The sequence below is a fragment of the Meles meles genome, chromosome X (assembly GCF_922984935.1).
Source record: "Meles meles chromosome X, mMelMel3.1 paternal haplotype, whole genome shotgun sequence".
Lineage (NCBI taxonomy): Eukaryota > Metazoa > Chordata > Mammalia > Carnivora > Mustelidae > Meles > Meles meles.
Window position 1 is genome coordinate 47,227,497 of NC_060087.1, and position 16,631 is coordinate 47,244,127.

Consider the following 16,631-nt stretch of genomic DNA (forward strand, 5'->3'; position numbering starts at 1 on the left):
ACATACAAAAGGCCAATGTCTATAAAAAGCCTTTGGAAAGTCACTAAATAAACAGATAACTGTAGCTCAAAGTAAGCATCAACAGAAAACTCTGGGGAGGGAGGAAAATACGACTTCCAGAGTTACCACATTATATAATATTCAAAATGTCTCAGCTTCAGAAAACTTATGAGGCATGCAAAGAAACAAGAGAGTATGTCTTACTCACAGAAAAAAAAATTGATAAAAAAAACTCCATGAGGAAGCTCATATTGGACTTACTATACAAAGGACTTTGAATCAACGGTCCTATATGATCAAAGAGAAGCATGTTTCAACAAAAAACAGAATATCAATACAGAGATAGAAAATATAAAAAGGAACCAAATAGAAATTCTGGAGCTGAAAAGTACAATGTGGTGGTGAAAAATTCACTACAGGGATTCAATAGCAGATTTTGTGCAGGGAGAAGAAATAATCAGTGAATGTGAAGAAAGCACAATTAAAATTATCCAGTCTGGTGAGCAGAAAGAAAGAAGAAAAAATGAACAGAGGCAAAGGGACCTGTGGGACGCTAATAGGCTTACCAATGTATTTATACGGGAGTCCCAGAAGGAGAACACAGAGAAAAAGAAGCAGAAAGACTATATGAAGGTATAACAGCCAAAAACTTTCCGAACTTTATGAAAGACATGAAAATAAACATCAAAAAAATCAATAAATTCCAAATAGGATAGACTCAGAGATCCACACTGAGCTACATTATATTCAGTCAGTAGATAAAAACAAAGAGAGAATTTTGAAAGCACCAAGACACAAGCAATTTGTCATCTCACAGGATCCACAATAAGATTAACAATCAATTTCTAATCAAAAACAAAGGAGACCAGTGGGCAGTTAGGTGATCTATTTAAAACACTGAAATAAACAACTGTCAACCAAGAATAATATATTGGGTAAAACTGTCCTTCAAAAATGAAGGCCAATTAAGACATTCTCAAGTAGACAAAATCTAAGAGAGCTTGTCATTAGTAAACCTGCCCTTTAAGAAATACTGAATACAGTCCATCAGGCTGAAATGAAAGGATGTTAGAGAGTAACTCAAAGTTACATGAAGAAACAAAAATCACCAGTAGAAGTAAGTAGAGAGGTATATATAAAAGCCCATATTGTTAATACATACAATAATAACTTAAATCTATGTCAACAGAAATACAATATGTAAAGGTTTAAGTTGTGACAAAAATAACAGATGCAACAAGACAATTATATACAAACAAAGTCTTTGTATGCTATGGAAGTGAAATGGTACTGATTCAAACTAAACTTAATAAAGTTACATAGTTAAGATATTAATTATAATCTCCAGGGCTTATCCTATGTGGAAAAGAAACCTTAAAAACATTTTAAAAAATGAGCAGTGAAACAAATCGGTACACTACAAAAAAAAATCAATTAAACACAAAAGAAAGCAGTAACAAGGAAATGAGAAACAAAATGATACAATACATGGAAAACAAATAGTAAAATAGAAGTAAGTCATTCCCAATTGGTAATCACTTTAAATGTAAATGGATTAACTAAACTAAATTCAAAGCTAACAGAAGGAAGGAAATAATAAAGATTTGAGCAGAGATTAAAATTAAATAGAGAATAAAAAACAATCAAGAGAATCAGTGACACAAAAAGTTGGTTCTCTGAAAAAAGATCAACAACATAGGCAAGTATTTAACTAGAATGACCAAAAAAAGGGGAGAAGACACAAACACTGAAAATGAGAATTTAAAGTGGGGATATTACTGTAGACTTTCCAGAAATAAAAAGAACTGCAAGGAATATTATGAACAATTGTAAGCCAATAAATTAGATAAACTATATGAAATGGACAAATTCCTAGAAGCACATAAATCACTTAAACTGACTTAAAAAGAAATGGAAAATCTCAACTAACCTATAGCAAATATAGAGATTGAATCAGTAATCAAAAAGGCTCCAACAAAGAAAAGTTCAGGACTAAATGGCTTTCCTGGTGATTTCTACTGAGCATTTAAAGAAAAATTAACAGCAATCCTTATCAAATTCTTCCAAGAAGTAGAAGAGGAGGGAACACATTCTAACTCATACCTATGAGGCCCTCATATCAAGGCCAGAAAAAGATACTATAGGAAAAGAAAACTACAGACAATATGCTTTATGAATATTGATACAAAAATCCTCAATCAAATACTAGCAAATTCAGCAGTCTATTAAAAGGATTATACACCAAGACCAAGGGGAATTTATCTCAGGAATGCAAGAGTAGTTCAAAGAAAATTAATCAAACAAAATTAATCTATCAATGCATGATGGATAAAGAAAATGTGATATATGTGTAATGGAATACTAGCCAGCCATAAGAAGGAAATCCTACCATTTGAAACAATATGGACAGACCTTGAGGGTATTATGCGAAGTGAAATATGTCAGAGAAAGGCAAATACTGTATGATCTTGCTTATATGTGGAATCTAAAAGAAAAAATCCAAATTCATAAAGAGATCAGATTTCTGGTTACCACAGGCAGAGATTGGATAATGGGGGAATTAAATGAAGGTGGTCAAAAGGTACAAACTTTAAGTTATAAAATAAATACATATTAGGGGTTAGTGTACAACATGACAAGTATAGGTAATGCAACTGTCTAGTTTATTTGAAAGTTGCTAAGAGAACAGATCTTAAAATTTCTCATCACGGGGGGAGAAAAAAACCCTCTTTTTTTCTTCTTTTTTGTAACTATACGAGACCATGGATGCTAACTAAACATACTGTGGTAACTATTTTGCAATATATGTAAATCACATCATTATATCATATACTTTAAACTTATACAATGCTGTAGGTCAATTATTTCTCTTTTTTAAAAGATTTTATTTATTCATTGCAAGTAGGCAGAGAGAGAGGAAGGGAAGCAGGCTCCCCACTGAGCAGAGAGCCCAATGTGGGGCTTGATCCCAGGACCTTGAGATCATGACCTGAGCCGAAGGCAGAGACTTTAACCCACTGAACCACCCAGGCGCCCCGTCAATTATTTCTCAATAAAGAAAAAGAAAAGGAAAGGAAAAAGGAATATTTTTAAAAATTGTATGAAAGAAAAAATTAAATTCATTTGAGGTCTAATGACAAAAATATATTCCCTTTTCTAAAAAAATGAAAGTCAATATAATACACAGATTAATAAAATGAAGGAAAATACATCATCTTCTCAATCGAAGCAGGTAAAGAATGACAAAACCCATCACCTATTCAAGATAAAAACATTCAGAAAACTAGAAAAGGGCACTTCTTCAATATAGTAACAGGCACTTGTGAAAACCCACAGCTAACATCATACTTAAAAGTGAAAGATTAGGGGTGTCTGGGTGGTTTAGTGGGTTAACTGTCTGCCTTCAGTTCAGGTCACAATCCCAGGGTCCTGGGATCCTGCTCAGCAGGGGGGGCCTGCTTCTTCCGCTCCCTTTGCTGCGCCCCCCACCACTTGTGCTGTTAAATAAATAAAATCTTTTTTTTTTTAAAGATTTTATTTATTTATTTGACAGAGAGAGATCACAAGTAGGCAGAGAGGCAGGCAGAGAGAGAGAGAAAGAGAGGGAAGCAGGCTCCCCGCTGAGCAGAGAGCCCGATGCGGGACTCGATCCCAGGACCCTGAGATCATGACCTGAGCCGAAGGCAGCGGCTTAACCCACTGAGCCACCCAGGCGCCCAATAAATAAAATATTTTTTAAAAAGATTTTATTTATTTATTGGACAGAGACAGTGAGAGAGAGAATACAAGCAGGGGGAGTGGGAGAGGGAGAAGCCCGCTTCCCACTGAGCAGGCTGCCCAATGTGGGGTTTGATCCTGGGACCCTGGGATCATGACCTGAGCCGAAGGCAGACTCTTAACGACTGAGTCACTCAGGCCCCCTAAATAAATAAAATCTTTTTAAAAAAAGTGAAAGACTAAAAGCTCTCCCTGAAGATCAAGAATAAGGAAAATATGCCCACTTTCACCATCACTATTCAACAATGTACTAGAAAAAGAAATAAAAGGCATCCAAATTGGAAAGGAAGAAATAAAACTCTATTTGCAGATGATCTTATTCTATGTACAGAAAATCCTAAAGAATCTTCAAAAAACTATTAGAGATAATAATAAAAATCAGTAAAGTTGTAGGATATGAGATCAATGTAAAAATCAGTTGTATTTCAGGATGTTTGGGTGGCTCAGTCAGTAAGGCCTCAGTCTGAGGTCTGTAGGTTTCTGTGTGTAAATCTAGCTCATTATTTCTGACTGTGCTAACATTTATCATCCTTGACTTCTCCTTTCCCCAAGGGATGGGCCTCAAGGACCCCTACAGGAATATTGGCATACTTGTCTCCTGATGGATTTGTGGGAGACACTGTCTGGGATACATGTTCCATAGTGAGATTTCATGATTAATGTTCCTCTCACCGGACTGCACCAGCCTAGTCCTACCACCTCCCTGCAAGCACTGAAGTCAGAATTTTTTATAATTTTATTTTATTTTAAAGATTTTATTTATTTATTTGACAGATAGAGATCACAAGTAGGGAGAGAGGCAGGCAGAGAGAGAGAGAGGGAAGCAGGCTCCCTGCCAAGCAGAGAGCCCGATGCGGGGCTCGATCCCAGGACCCTGGGATCATGACCTGAGCTGAAGGCAGAGGCTTTAACCCACTGAGCCACCCAGGCGCCCCTGAGGTCAGAATTTTTATGTGGTTGTATCCATCTGCATTTTCCTGCTGAAAAGTGAGGTGTATAGATGTTTCCTGACCACTAAATGAGTCAATTCAATCTTAGAAGCTTATTTTCCTTTCTTTTTTTCAAACACTGAATACCAGTTTCCTCTTGGATTAGTTGAGAGAAATGAGGCCTCATCTCATTCTAAATTATTTCAGTGAATAGCACTGAGAACAGATTCAAGCTTTTTTTCCTCTTCATTCTGTGTGAATGTGAATCAAATATCACTTGGGAACCAAAGATGAATGACACAGACTGAGTTCTGGGTCATGATAAATATAAAATTAATGAATGAATAAATGAACAAATAAATAAATGAGGATATAAAAAGATATACCATACCAACATTAACTTAAGAAAGCTGGATTGACTATTAAGTAACTTTACACCAAGGAAAATTACCTGGGATAGGAAATAACATACTAACATAATGACAAGAAGACATAACTAACATACTAACATAATGACAAGAAGACATAACTGTCAATCAACTTGATCTAATTGAAATTTATAGAACACTCAACCCAACACTAATAGAATACACATTCTTCTCAAGTTCACAATGCAAAATTATCAACACAGACTAAACCCTGAGTAATAAAACAAATGGTGGTAAATATTAAATAAAACCAAAAGCAAGTCCTTTGAGAAGATTCATTAAATTGATAAAATGCCAGCAAGAAGGACAAAGAAAAAAGACAAGACACAAATCACTAATATCAAGAACAAAAAGAGAGATATGCTAAAGATACCATAGACATTAAAAGGATAATAGGAGTATACTACAAACAACTCTGCACCCATAAATTCTACAACTTAGCTGAAATGCATCAATTCCCTGAATGACACAAACTATCGAAACTCACCCAAGGAGAAACAGATAACCTGAATAATCCTATACCTACTAAGGAAAATAAAACCAAAGTTAAAACCTGAAAAAGAAATCTCTAGGCCCAAGTGGTTTCACTTACAAATTCTACCAAACATTCGAAAAAAAAAAAAAAAAAAAGAATTGCTAATTCTACACAACTGCTTCTACAAAACAGAAGAGAAGGGAATACTTCCTACCTCATTCTTTGAGGCCAGCGCTGCCCTGATACCAAAACTAAAGTCAAAGAGTAAAAGAAAAAAATTACAGACCAATATCCATCATAAACATAGACACAAAAATCCTCAGTGAAATTCTAGTCAATAAATCCAGTAATATATAAAAAGAATAATATCTAAGGTCTATACTATAATTTTAAGTCTGGTTCAATATTTGAAAATCAATCAATGACCATATTAACAGACAAAAGAAGAAAAACCATGTGATCATACCCATTGATGGAACAAAAACACTAGACACAATTCAACACCCACTCATAAACAAACTTTTAGCAAAATAGGAATAGAAATGAACTTCCTTAATCTGATAACCTACAGCTAACATCATAAGAGTGAAAAAACCGAATGCTTTCCTCCTTAGATTGGAAACAGGTAAGGATGTTCACTCTCACCACATTGTGCTGGAAGTCCTAGCCAGAACAAAAAGGCAAGAAGAAATAAAAAGATTTACAGATTAGAATGAAATGAATAAAATTGTCCATACTTGCACAGGACACGATCATCTATACAAAAAAAATCCCAAGAATATATTTTAAAAACTCTTAAAATAAGTGAATATACCAAGGTTGCAGGATACAAGGTCAATATATAAAACCAAAAACATTTATGTATCCTATCATGAAACAATTAGAAACCAAAAGTTAAAAAAGGTACCATTCATATCTCCAAAAAATACAGAACTCTGGGACAAATCTAACAAAATATGTGCAGGATCTGCATGTAAAATCCATAAAATACTGATAAAAGATATTTTAAAAAGACTAAACACAGAGGGAATAACATATACATAGAACACTCGATATCTAAGATGACAACTGTCTTGCAGTTATTGTAGAAACAGTCTGATGATTTCTCAAAGAGTTAAACACAGAATTACCATATGACCCAGCAATTTGACTCATAGGTATATGCCCAGAACGAATGAAAACATGTCCACACAGAAACAGATGCAAATGTCTATAGCAGCATTATTCATAATGGCCAAAATGTGGAAATAACCCAAATGCCCACCAGCAGATGAACAGATAAACAAATTGTGGCATATCCATACAATGAAATCTTTATCCATAATGGAACAACATACTGATATATGCTACAACTTATATGAACCTTGAAAACATTATGCTAAAGAAGAGAAGTCAGACACAAAAGGTCACATATTACATGATTACTCTTATATGAAACATCTATAATGGACAAATCCATACAGACAGAAAGCAGATTAGCGGTTACCAGAGGACAAGGAGGAGAGGGCAGCATGGGTAATAATCACTTAATGGATATAGGGAGTTTTTCCAGGGGTGAAAAAAATGTCTTGGAAAATGCATTAAGTGCCACTGAATTGTACACTTTAAAATGGTTAAACTACGTGTTTTGTGAATTTTACCTCAACAAAAAATAAAGATGTCAATTCTCCCCAGATTGATGTATAGATTTAAACACAATTCCAATCAAAATCCCAGTAGAAATTTTTTTGTGGATTCAGACAAATCAATTCTAAAATTTACATGGAAAGGCAAAATTGAAGAACTCATACTAACTGATCTTAAGAATTGCTATGAAGGGGGCGCCTGGGTGGCTCAGTGGGTTAGGCCACTGCCTTCAGCTCAGGTCATGATCTCAGGGTCCTGGGATTGAGTCCCGCATCGGGCTCTTTGCTCAGCGGCGAGCCTGCTTCCCTCTCTCTCTCTGCCTGCCTCTCTGCCTACTTGTGATCTCTCTCTGTCAAATAAATAAATAAAACCTTTCAAAAAAAAAAAAAGAATTGCTATGAAGCTACAGTAATCAAGACATTGAGGTATTGGCAAAGAGACAGATATATACATTAATGAAAAAAAATAAAATAATCCAGAAACAGATCTACACCAATATGGCCATTTGATTTTTTACAAAGATGTAAATGTAAGTCAATGGGGGAAAAAAAAGTCTTTTCAACAAACGGTCTTGGAACAAATGGACATCCATACGCCAAAAAGAGGGTGAACCTCAACCTAAACATACCTTATGAAAAACATTAGTCAAACTATGTTGTGGTTAGAAATGTAAAACAGGAAAACTGTTATGACCTGAGTTTTTTGTTTTTTTTTTTTTTTTAGAGAAGTCACAGCAGGGACTTTTTTTTTTTTTTTTTTTAATTTCTTTGACAGAGAGAAATCACAACTAGGCAGAGAGGCAGGCAGAGAGGCAGGCAGAGAGAGAGGAGGAAGCAGGCTCCCTGCCAAGCAGAGAGCCCGATGCGGGGCTCGATCCCAGGACCCTGGGACCATGACCTGAGCTGAAGGCAGAGGCTTTAACCCACTGAGCCACCCAGGCGCCCCATGACCTGAGTTTATATAAAGAATTGTTAAATGAGACACAAAAAGCATAGTCATTAAAAGATAAAATTGATATATGAGACTTTTTGGAAAATGAAAGTGCTTGCTTTAAGAAAGGAAGTGTTAAGAATGAGAGAAGCTCAGACTAGTAGAAAATAATATATAACTGACAAGAGACTTGAACTCAGACTATATAAAGAATTTTCAAAGCTCAACATTTAAGTAAAAAAAAAAAAAATAAGCAAAAGTTGGAAGATGGAGTAGTAGGACGTTACTGAGCTCACTCTGTTCCACATAACAGCCACATCAGTGACACTTACCCTGGAAATGACACAAAGACTGGCAGAACAGACCTTACAAGGTTCATTATAGACAGGAGGCCACACTGAAAAGGGTAGGAAGGATGGAAACAAAACTAACCTTAAACAGAAGGGACAATACAAGCACAAAGAAGTGAGAGAATGAGACCCCACTCTAGGCACCCCAGGCACAGAGGACCCATGGTGGTAAGACAAATTTCCATAACATTTGGTTTTGAAAATAAATGGGGCTTCATGTTGAGAGTTTTTCAATTAGCAGGGTTTATCCCTGGGTGCTTTAAAATTCAACAGGCTTAGATCCTAGAGAAGGCTTGGAACCTGGAGAGCTGGGGAACAACAGGGAACTGGGTCCCAGCCCTTTATGGGTCAGTGTTACAAATAACCCAGCCAAGATAAAGCAGAGAAGCAGCAGTCTGAAAAGCACCTGGGGTATACTGAAGATTTATTTACTAATCGCAGAACTTGTTCTGGAAGGGTACGTGTTTTTAGGAGACCTCTCCAAGAAAAAAACTGTTGGTGGGCACCATTTCTCTTGCCCAATCCCCAGCCTAGAGAGGCCACTTGTGGAAACCAGTACAAACACTGTTCACCTATCTTGCTAACACCATGTGCCTTAACCCCCTGCTCTCCTGCCACTCAGCCCATCCAACCTGCCCAAATCAGGAAGCAGGCTTCCCTCCAAAACTACTCCTGTCCCAGCACACCCTGCGAGAAACCCCAGCAGGGAAGAGTGCCACTCCAAAGTAACTACTGCCCTGGGGAGAAGGGAAGATAACTACACACACCAGAATGCCCTCAGTCCCAGCACCCAAACCTTATAACTGGTAGCACAGAGATAGTGCTCTGCCCATCAGTCCTGGAATGGGGGCAGGCATCTGGTCTGTCAGCCCCACCAACCAATGAAAGCCTTCCAGAGTACAACATAAGGAGACTGCCCTGTAGGTCAATGTGACTGCAGCCCAGCAGATGGGCTGAGGGCAGTCAAGTGTCTAACAACTGATACCACCCAACTACAAGCTTGTAGCAACCCCAGACAGGCCCTTTAACATCAAAGGGACCAAACCGTGCCCTTGTGCCCACCCAAAGTAGGCAGAGAGGGCTACTGCAACCAACTGGACTGAAGGCAAACACAGATTAACTACAATAGTAGGGCACATGCACCAACACAGGAGATACCCCTCCGGACACCAATTGCCTGGTTCTGGTGAACAGGGCATTGTGCTACACAGTACTAGAAGATCTCTTCTTCAAAAGGCCACTACTTTCAAGATCAGGAGATGTAGCCTTATTTCCTACTACACAGAAACAAAGTCAGTCAAAATGAGGAGACAGAGGAATATGTATCAAATGAAGGAACAAGACAAAACCACAGCAATAGAGCTAAATGAAATGAAAATAATATGCCTGATAGAAAATTCAAGATAATGGTCATAAAAGTACTCATTAGACTTGAGAAAAGAGTGGAGAATCTCAGTGAGACCTCAACAAACAGAAAATATAAAAAAGAACCAGTAAGACATGAAAAACTCAATAACTGAAATAAAAATTCACTAGAAGGAATCAATTATAGATTAGAGGAGGCAGGAGAATAGATCAGCAATCTAGAAGACAAGATAATGGAAAGAAACCAAGCTGAACAGCAAAAAGAAAAAAATGAGAACAGATTAAGGTACTCTGTGGTATCAATCAAGTGTGATAACATTTACATGATAGCGATTGTAGAAGAAGAAGAAGAAAAGAGAGAGAAGGGGGCAGAAAACTTATTTGAAGAAATAATAGCTGACAACTTCCCTAATCTGGGGCAGGAAACAGATATGCTGATCCTGGAGGCACAGAGAGCACCCAACAAAATTAACCCAAGGAGGTCCAATCCAAGACACATAGTAATTAAGATGGCAAAAAGTGGTAATAAAGAGAATTTTAAAAGCAAGAGAAAATAAAACAGTTACATACAAGAGAAACCCCATAAGGTTATCAGCTGATTTTTCAGTGGAAACTTGTCCAGCCAGAAGGGAGTGGCATGATACATTCAAAGTACTGAAAGGAAAAAACTTGCAACCAAGAATACTCTACACACCAAGGATATCATTCACAATAGAAAGACAGATAAATAGTTTCCCAGCCAGGGCCACCTGGGTGGCTTAGTCGGTTAAGTGTCTGACTCTTGATTTCAGCTCAGATCATGATCTCAGGGTTGTGAGATTGAGTGGTGTGCATCAAGCTCCTCACTGCGCATGGAGCCTGCTTAAGATTCTCCTCTTCCTCTCCCTCTGTCCCTCCTTCTACTCCCTCTCTTTAAAATAAAAGTTTCCCAGCCAAACAAAGGTTAAAGGAGTTCATCACCAATAAACTAGCCCTGCAAGAAATGTTAAAGGGAATTCTTGGAGTGGAAAGATAAAGTCATAATCATGAGTAAGCCAATGATGGGGAAATTTTTCACAGGTAAAATGCAAACACAAAATAAAAGTAGTACATGAATCACTTATCAAACCAATATGGAGGCTAAAGCACAAAAACAGTAAAATCAACTATATTTACAAAATCAGTCAAGGGATTCACAAAATAAAAGGATAAAAAGTATAACATTTTATACATAAAACATGGGGAATGGTAAAAATTTAATGCTTTTAAATGGCTTCAAACTTTAGTAACCATCAATTCAATACAGACTGCTATATGCATAAGATGTCATTACGAACCTAATGGTAACCACAAATCACAAATCTGTAATACATACACAAAACATAAAGGGAAAGGAAGCCAAGCATATCATGAAAGAATGCATTTATGCTACAAGGGAAGAGAGCAAAGAAGTATTAAAAAACCTGAAAAAAAGAACAAAATGGCAATAAGTACATACCTACCAATAATTACTTTAAATGTAAATGGACTAAACTCTCCAAACAAAAGACACAAGGTTGTGGAATGGATAAAAGAGTAATAAGACCTATCTGTATATTGCCTACAAGAGACTCGCATCAGACCTAACACATATGCAGATTGAAAGTGAAAGGATGGAAAAATGTTTACCACACAAATGGAAGCAAAAAGAAAGCTGGGTAGTAATGCTGAAATCAAACAAAATAGACTTTAAAACTAAGACTCCAACAAGAGACAAAGAAGGACACCACCTAATGATAAAGAGAACAATCCAACAAGAGGATAGAACAACTGTAAATATTTATGCACCCAACATGGGAGCACCTAAATACATAAAGCAACCATTAACAGACAAAAGAAGAAAGTGACAGTAATATAATAGTACGGGACTTTAACACCCCACTTATGTCAATAAAAAGATCATCCACACAGAAAATCAACAAAGAAACAACAGCTTTGAATGACAAGTTTGACCAGATGGCCCTAACAGATATATTTAGACTGTTCTACCTAAAACAACAGGATACACATCCTTTTTAAGTGCATGTGGAACCTTCTCCAGAATAGATCACACATTAGGCCATGAAACAAGCCTCAATAAATTAAAAAAGCATGAAATTCTACCATATATCTTTTCTGACTACAACAGTATGAAACTAGAAATCAATCACAAGAATAACTCTGGAAAGAGCATGAATAAATGGAGGCTAAATAACGTGCTACTAAACAATGAATGTGTCAACCAAGAAATGAAAGAAAAAATTTAAAAATACAGGGAAACAAGTGAAGATGAAAACATAATAGTCCAAAATCACCGGGATACATCAAAAGCTGTTCTAAGAGGGAAGATTCCGGAAATACAGGCCTACTTAAAGAAATAAGAAAAATCTCAATAAACATCCTAACCCAACACCTAAAGGAGCTAGAAAAAGAAGAACAAAGGCAAGCTAAGAAGAAGGAAAGGCAAAATAAGGTGTAGAGCAGAAATAAATAAAACAGAAACTAAAGAAACAATAGAACAGATAAATGAAACAAAGAACTGGTTCTTGGAAAATATAAACAAAATGGATAAACCTTTAGCCAGATCCATCAAGAAAAAAAGAGAGAGAACTCAAACAAAATCAGAATGAAGGAGGAGAAATAACAACCACACCACAGGAATACCAAGGATTTTAAGAGAATTCTATGAAAAATTATATGCCGGGGCGCCTGGGTGGCTCAGTGGGTTAAGCCTCTGCCTTTGGCTCAGGTCATGATCCCAGAGTCCTGGGATCGAGCCCCGCATCGGGCTCTCTGCTCAGTGGGGAGCCTGCTTCCTCCTCTCTCTCTGCCTGCCTCTCTGCCTACTTGTGATCTCTGTCTGTCAAATAAATAAATAAAATCTTAAAAAAAAATTATATGCCAACAAATTGGACAGCCCAAGAAAAAAAATGGATAAATGCCTAGAAACATATAACCTTCCATAACTGAATCAGGAAGCAAGAGAAAATCTGAACTGACTGATTACCAGCAATGAAATTGAATCAATAATCAAAAAACTCCCAACAAACAAGTCTAGGACCAGATGGCTTCACAAGTGAATTCTACCAAACATTTAAAGAAGTGTTAATACCCACCCATTCTTCTTGAATTATTTACAAATTACTGAAGAGGAAGGAAAGCTCCCAAATTCATTCTTCAAGGCCACCATAACCCTGATACCAAAACCAGATAAACACACTAAAAAAAAAACCTACAGACCAGTATCTCTGATGAACACCGATGCAAAAATCTTCAACAAAATAGTAGCAAACTGAATCCAACAATGTATTTAAAAAATCATTCACAATGTTCACGTGGAATTTATTCTCAGGATGCAAGGGTGGTTCAATATTCACAAATCAATCAAGAGCATACATCACATCAATAAGATAAAACCATATGATCATTTTAATAGATGTAGGAAAAGTATTTAACAAAGTACAACATCCATTCATGATATAAATTCTCAACAAAATAGGTTTAGAAGGAAGATATACCTCAACACAATAAAGGCCATCTATGAAAAACCCACAGCAAACATCATACTCAATAAGGAAAACTGAGAGCTTTTCCCCTAAGATCAGGAACAAGACAAGGATGTCCACTTTCACCACTTTTATTCAACATAGTATTGGAAGTCCTAGCCATAGCAGTCACAAAAGAAAAAGAAATAAAAGGCATCCAAATTGGTAAGGAAAAAGCAAAAGTTTCATTATTTGCAGATAGCATAATACTATAAATAGAAAACCCTAGGGATGCCTGGATGGCTTAGTCAGTTAAGAACCTGCCTTTGGCTCAGGTCATGATCCCAGGGTCCTGGGATCAAGTCCCACATCCAGCTCCTTGCTCAATGGGGAGCCTGCTTCTCCCTCTGCCTGCTCTGCCCGTTCTGCCTGCAGCTCTCCCTGCTTCTGCTCTCTCTCTCTATCTTTTTCTTTCTCTGACAAATAAATTTTTTAAAAATCTAAAAAAAAAAGAAAACCCTAAAGACACCACCAAAAGTCTATGAGAACTGATACATGAATTCAGTAAAGTTTCAGGAAACAAAATTAAACACACAGAAACCTGTTGCATTTCTATATACTAAAAATTAAGTAGTAGAAAGAGAAATTAACAAATCAAGTTATAATTGCACCAGAAATAATAAAATGCCTAGGCATGAACTTAATAAAGTGAAAGACCTATATTTAAAAAAAAAAAAACCCTATAAAACAATGATGAAAGAAATTGAAGATAACACAAACAAATAGATATTTTATGCTCATGGATTGGGAGAACAAATAATGTCAAAATGTCCATACTAACCAAAGCAATCTACATATTTAATGCAATTCCTTTCAAAATACCAATAACATTTCGCACAGAATTAGAACAAATAATACTAAAATATGCATGGGACCAAAAAAGACCCTGAATAGTCAAAGCAATCTTAAGAAAGAAAAACAAAGCTACAAAACTGGAAGTATCATAATCCTAAATTTCAAAATATATTATAAAGCTGCAGTAATCAAAACAGTATGGTATGGGCACAAAAACAGACACATCAATTAATCAGAAAGAATACAGAACCCGGAAATAAGCCCACACTCATACAGTCAATTAGTCCACAACAAAGGGGAAAGAATATACAATGGGGAAAAGACAGTCTCTTCAATAATGATTATGGGAAAACAGGACAGCTACATGCAATAGAATGAAACTGGACCATTTTCACTGGACCATACACAAAAATACACTCAAAATGGATTAAGGATCTAAATGTGAGACCTGAAACCATAAAACTCCTAGAAGTAAACATGAGCAGTAATCTCCTTGACATTGCAAGTAGGAACATTTTTCTAAATAAGTCTCTTCAGGCAAGGGGAACTAAAGCAAAATTAAACTATTTGGACTACACCAAAATACGAAGTTTTGCAGAGAAAAGGAAACCATCAAAACAAAAAGGCAACCTATGGAATGTGAGAAGCTATCTGCAAATGATATATTCAGTAAGGTGTTAATATCCAAAAAATATTTAAAATTTATATAATGCAAAAAACATAAATAATATGATTTTTAAATGGGCAGATGACCTAAAAAGACACTTTTCCAAAGAAGACATACAAGTGGTCAAGAGACACATGAAATATGCTCAACATCACTAATCATCATGGAAATGCAAATCAAAACTATTGTGAGATATCATCTGACATCTGTCAGAATGGCTAAAATCAAAGACAAGAATTAACAAATGTTAGCAAGGATGCAGGGAAAAGGGAACTCTTATGTACTTGGTGTACTTGGTGGGAATGCAAAATGGTATGCAAAATGTACTTATGCACTTGGTGGGAATGCAAAATGGTGTGACCACTGTGCAAAACAGTATGGAGGTTCCTTAAAATTAAAAAGAATTACCACATGATTCAGTAGCTCCAATACTGGGTATTTACCCAAAAGAAAATGAAACACTAATTTGAAAAGATATATGCACTCCTATATTTATTGCAGCATTATTTATAAAGGCTATGATATAGAAGCAACTCATCCACAGATAAGTCCTTCCACAGATGAATGCATAAAGAAGATACAAGACAGATATATCTATATATCTATCTACATACACACACACACACACACACACACACACACACACACTGGACTATTACTCAGCCACAGAAAAGAATGAGATCCTCACATTTGCAACAGTGTAGAGAGACCTACAGGGTATAATGCAAAGTGAAATAAGTCAGTAACAGAAAGACAAATACATATGATTTCAAGTATTTAAGAAACAAAACAAAGGAACAAGCAAACAAAAAACCAGAATCTTAAATACAGAGAACAAACTGCTGGTTTCCAGGGGAGGTGGTTAGGGGGAATGGGTGAAACAGAAAAAGGGGATAAAGAGTACACCTATCTTTTTTAAAAAAGATTTTATTTATTTGACAGAGAGAGAGAAAGAGAACACACAAGCTGGGGGAGCAGCAGCCAGAGGAAGAAGCAGACTGCCCCCTGAGCAGGGAGCCTGATACACAGCTCGATCCCAGAACCCTGGGATCATGACCTGAGCTGAAGGCAGATGCTTAACTGACTGAGCCACCCAGGCACCCAAAAGTACATTTATCTTGATGAGCAATGAGTAATGTACAGAACGGTTGAATCATATACCTGAAGCTTATATAATACTCTATGTTAATTATACATCAATTAATAAATATAGTCGGGGCGCCTGGGTGGCTCAGTGGGTTAAGCCGCTGCCTTCGGCTCAGGTCATGATCTCGGGGTCCTGGGATCGAGTCCCGCATTGGGCTCTCTGCTCAGCAGGGGCCTGCTTCCCTCTCTCTTTCTCTGCCTGCCTCTCTATCTACTTGTGATCTCTCTCTGTCAAATAAATAAAATCTTTAAAAAAAAAATTAAAAAAAAAATAAATACAGTGAAAAGTCATTCAAAGTGTCTAAAAACATCCAGAAAAGAGGATGTATGCACGAACAGCCAGTAGATACACCATTAGCCATTAGCCAAGCCATTAAATGAGCTATTCACTATAGCCTTATTAGGATGGCTAAAATAAATACAATGACAATACCAAGTGCTGACAAGCATGCGGAACAACTGAAATTCACACATTACTGATAGGAACATAAAATGGCACAACCACTCTGGGAAATACCTTTGCCATTTCTTATATACTGACCAGACAGTCCAGCAATCCCATTCTAAGGCATTTACCCAGAGAAATGAAAACTCATGTTTA

General features: G+C 36.6%; 1 protein-coding gene across 6 annotated transcripts in view; it reads right to left on the bottom strand.

Moving 5' to 3' along the window:
* The window catches only part of PHF8 (PHD finger protein 8), a 96,639-nt gene that overhangs the window by 24,080 nt on the left and 55,928 nt on the right, over window positions 1–16,631 (bottom strand). The window lies entirely within an intron of this gene.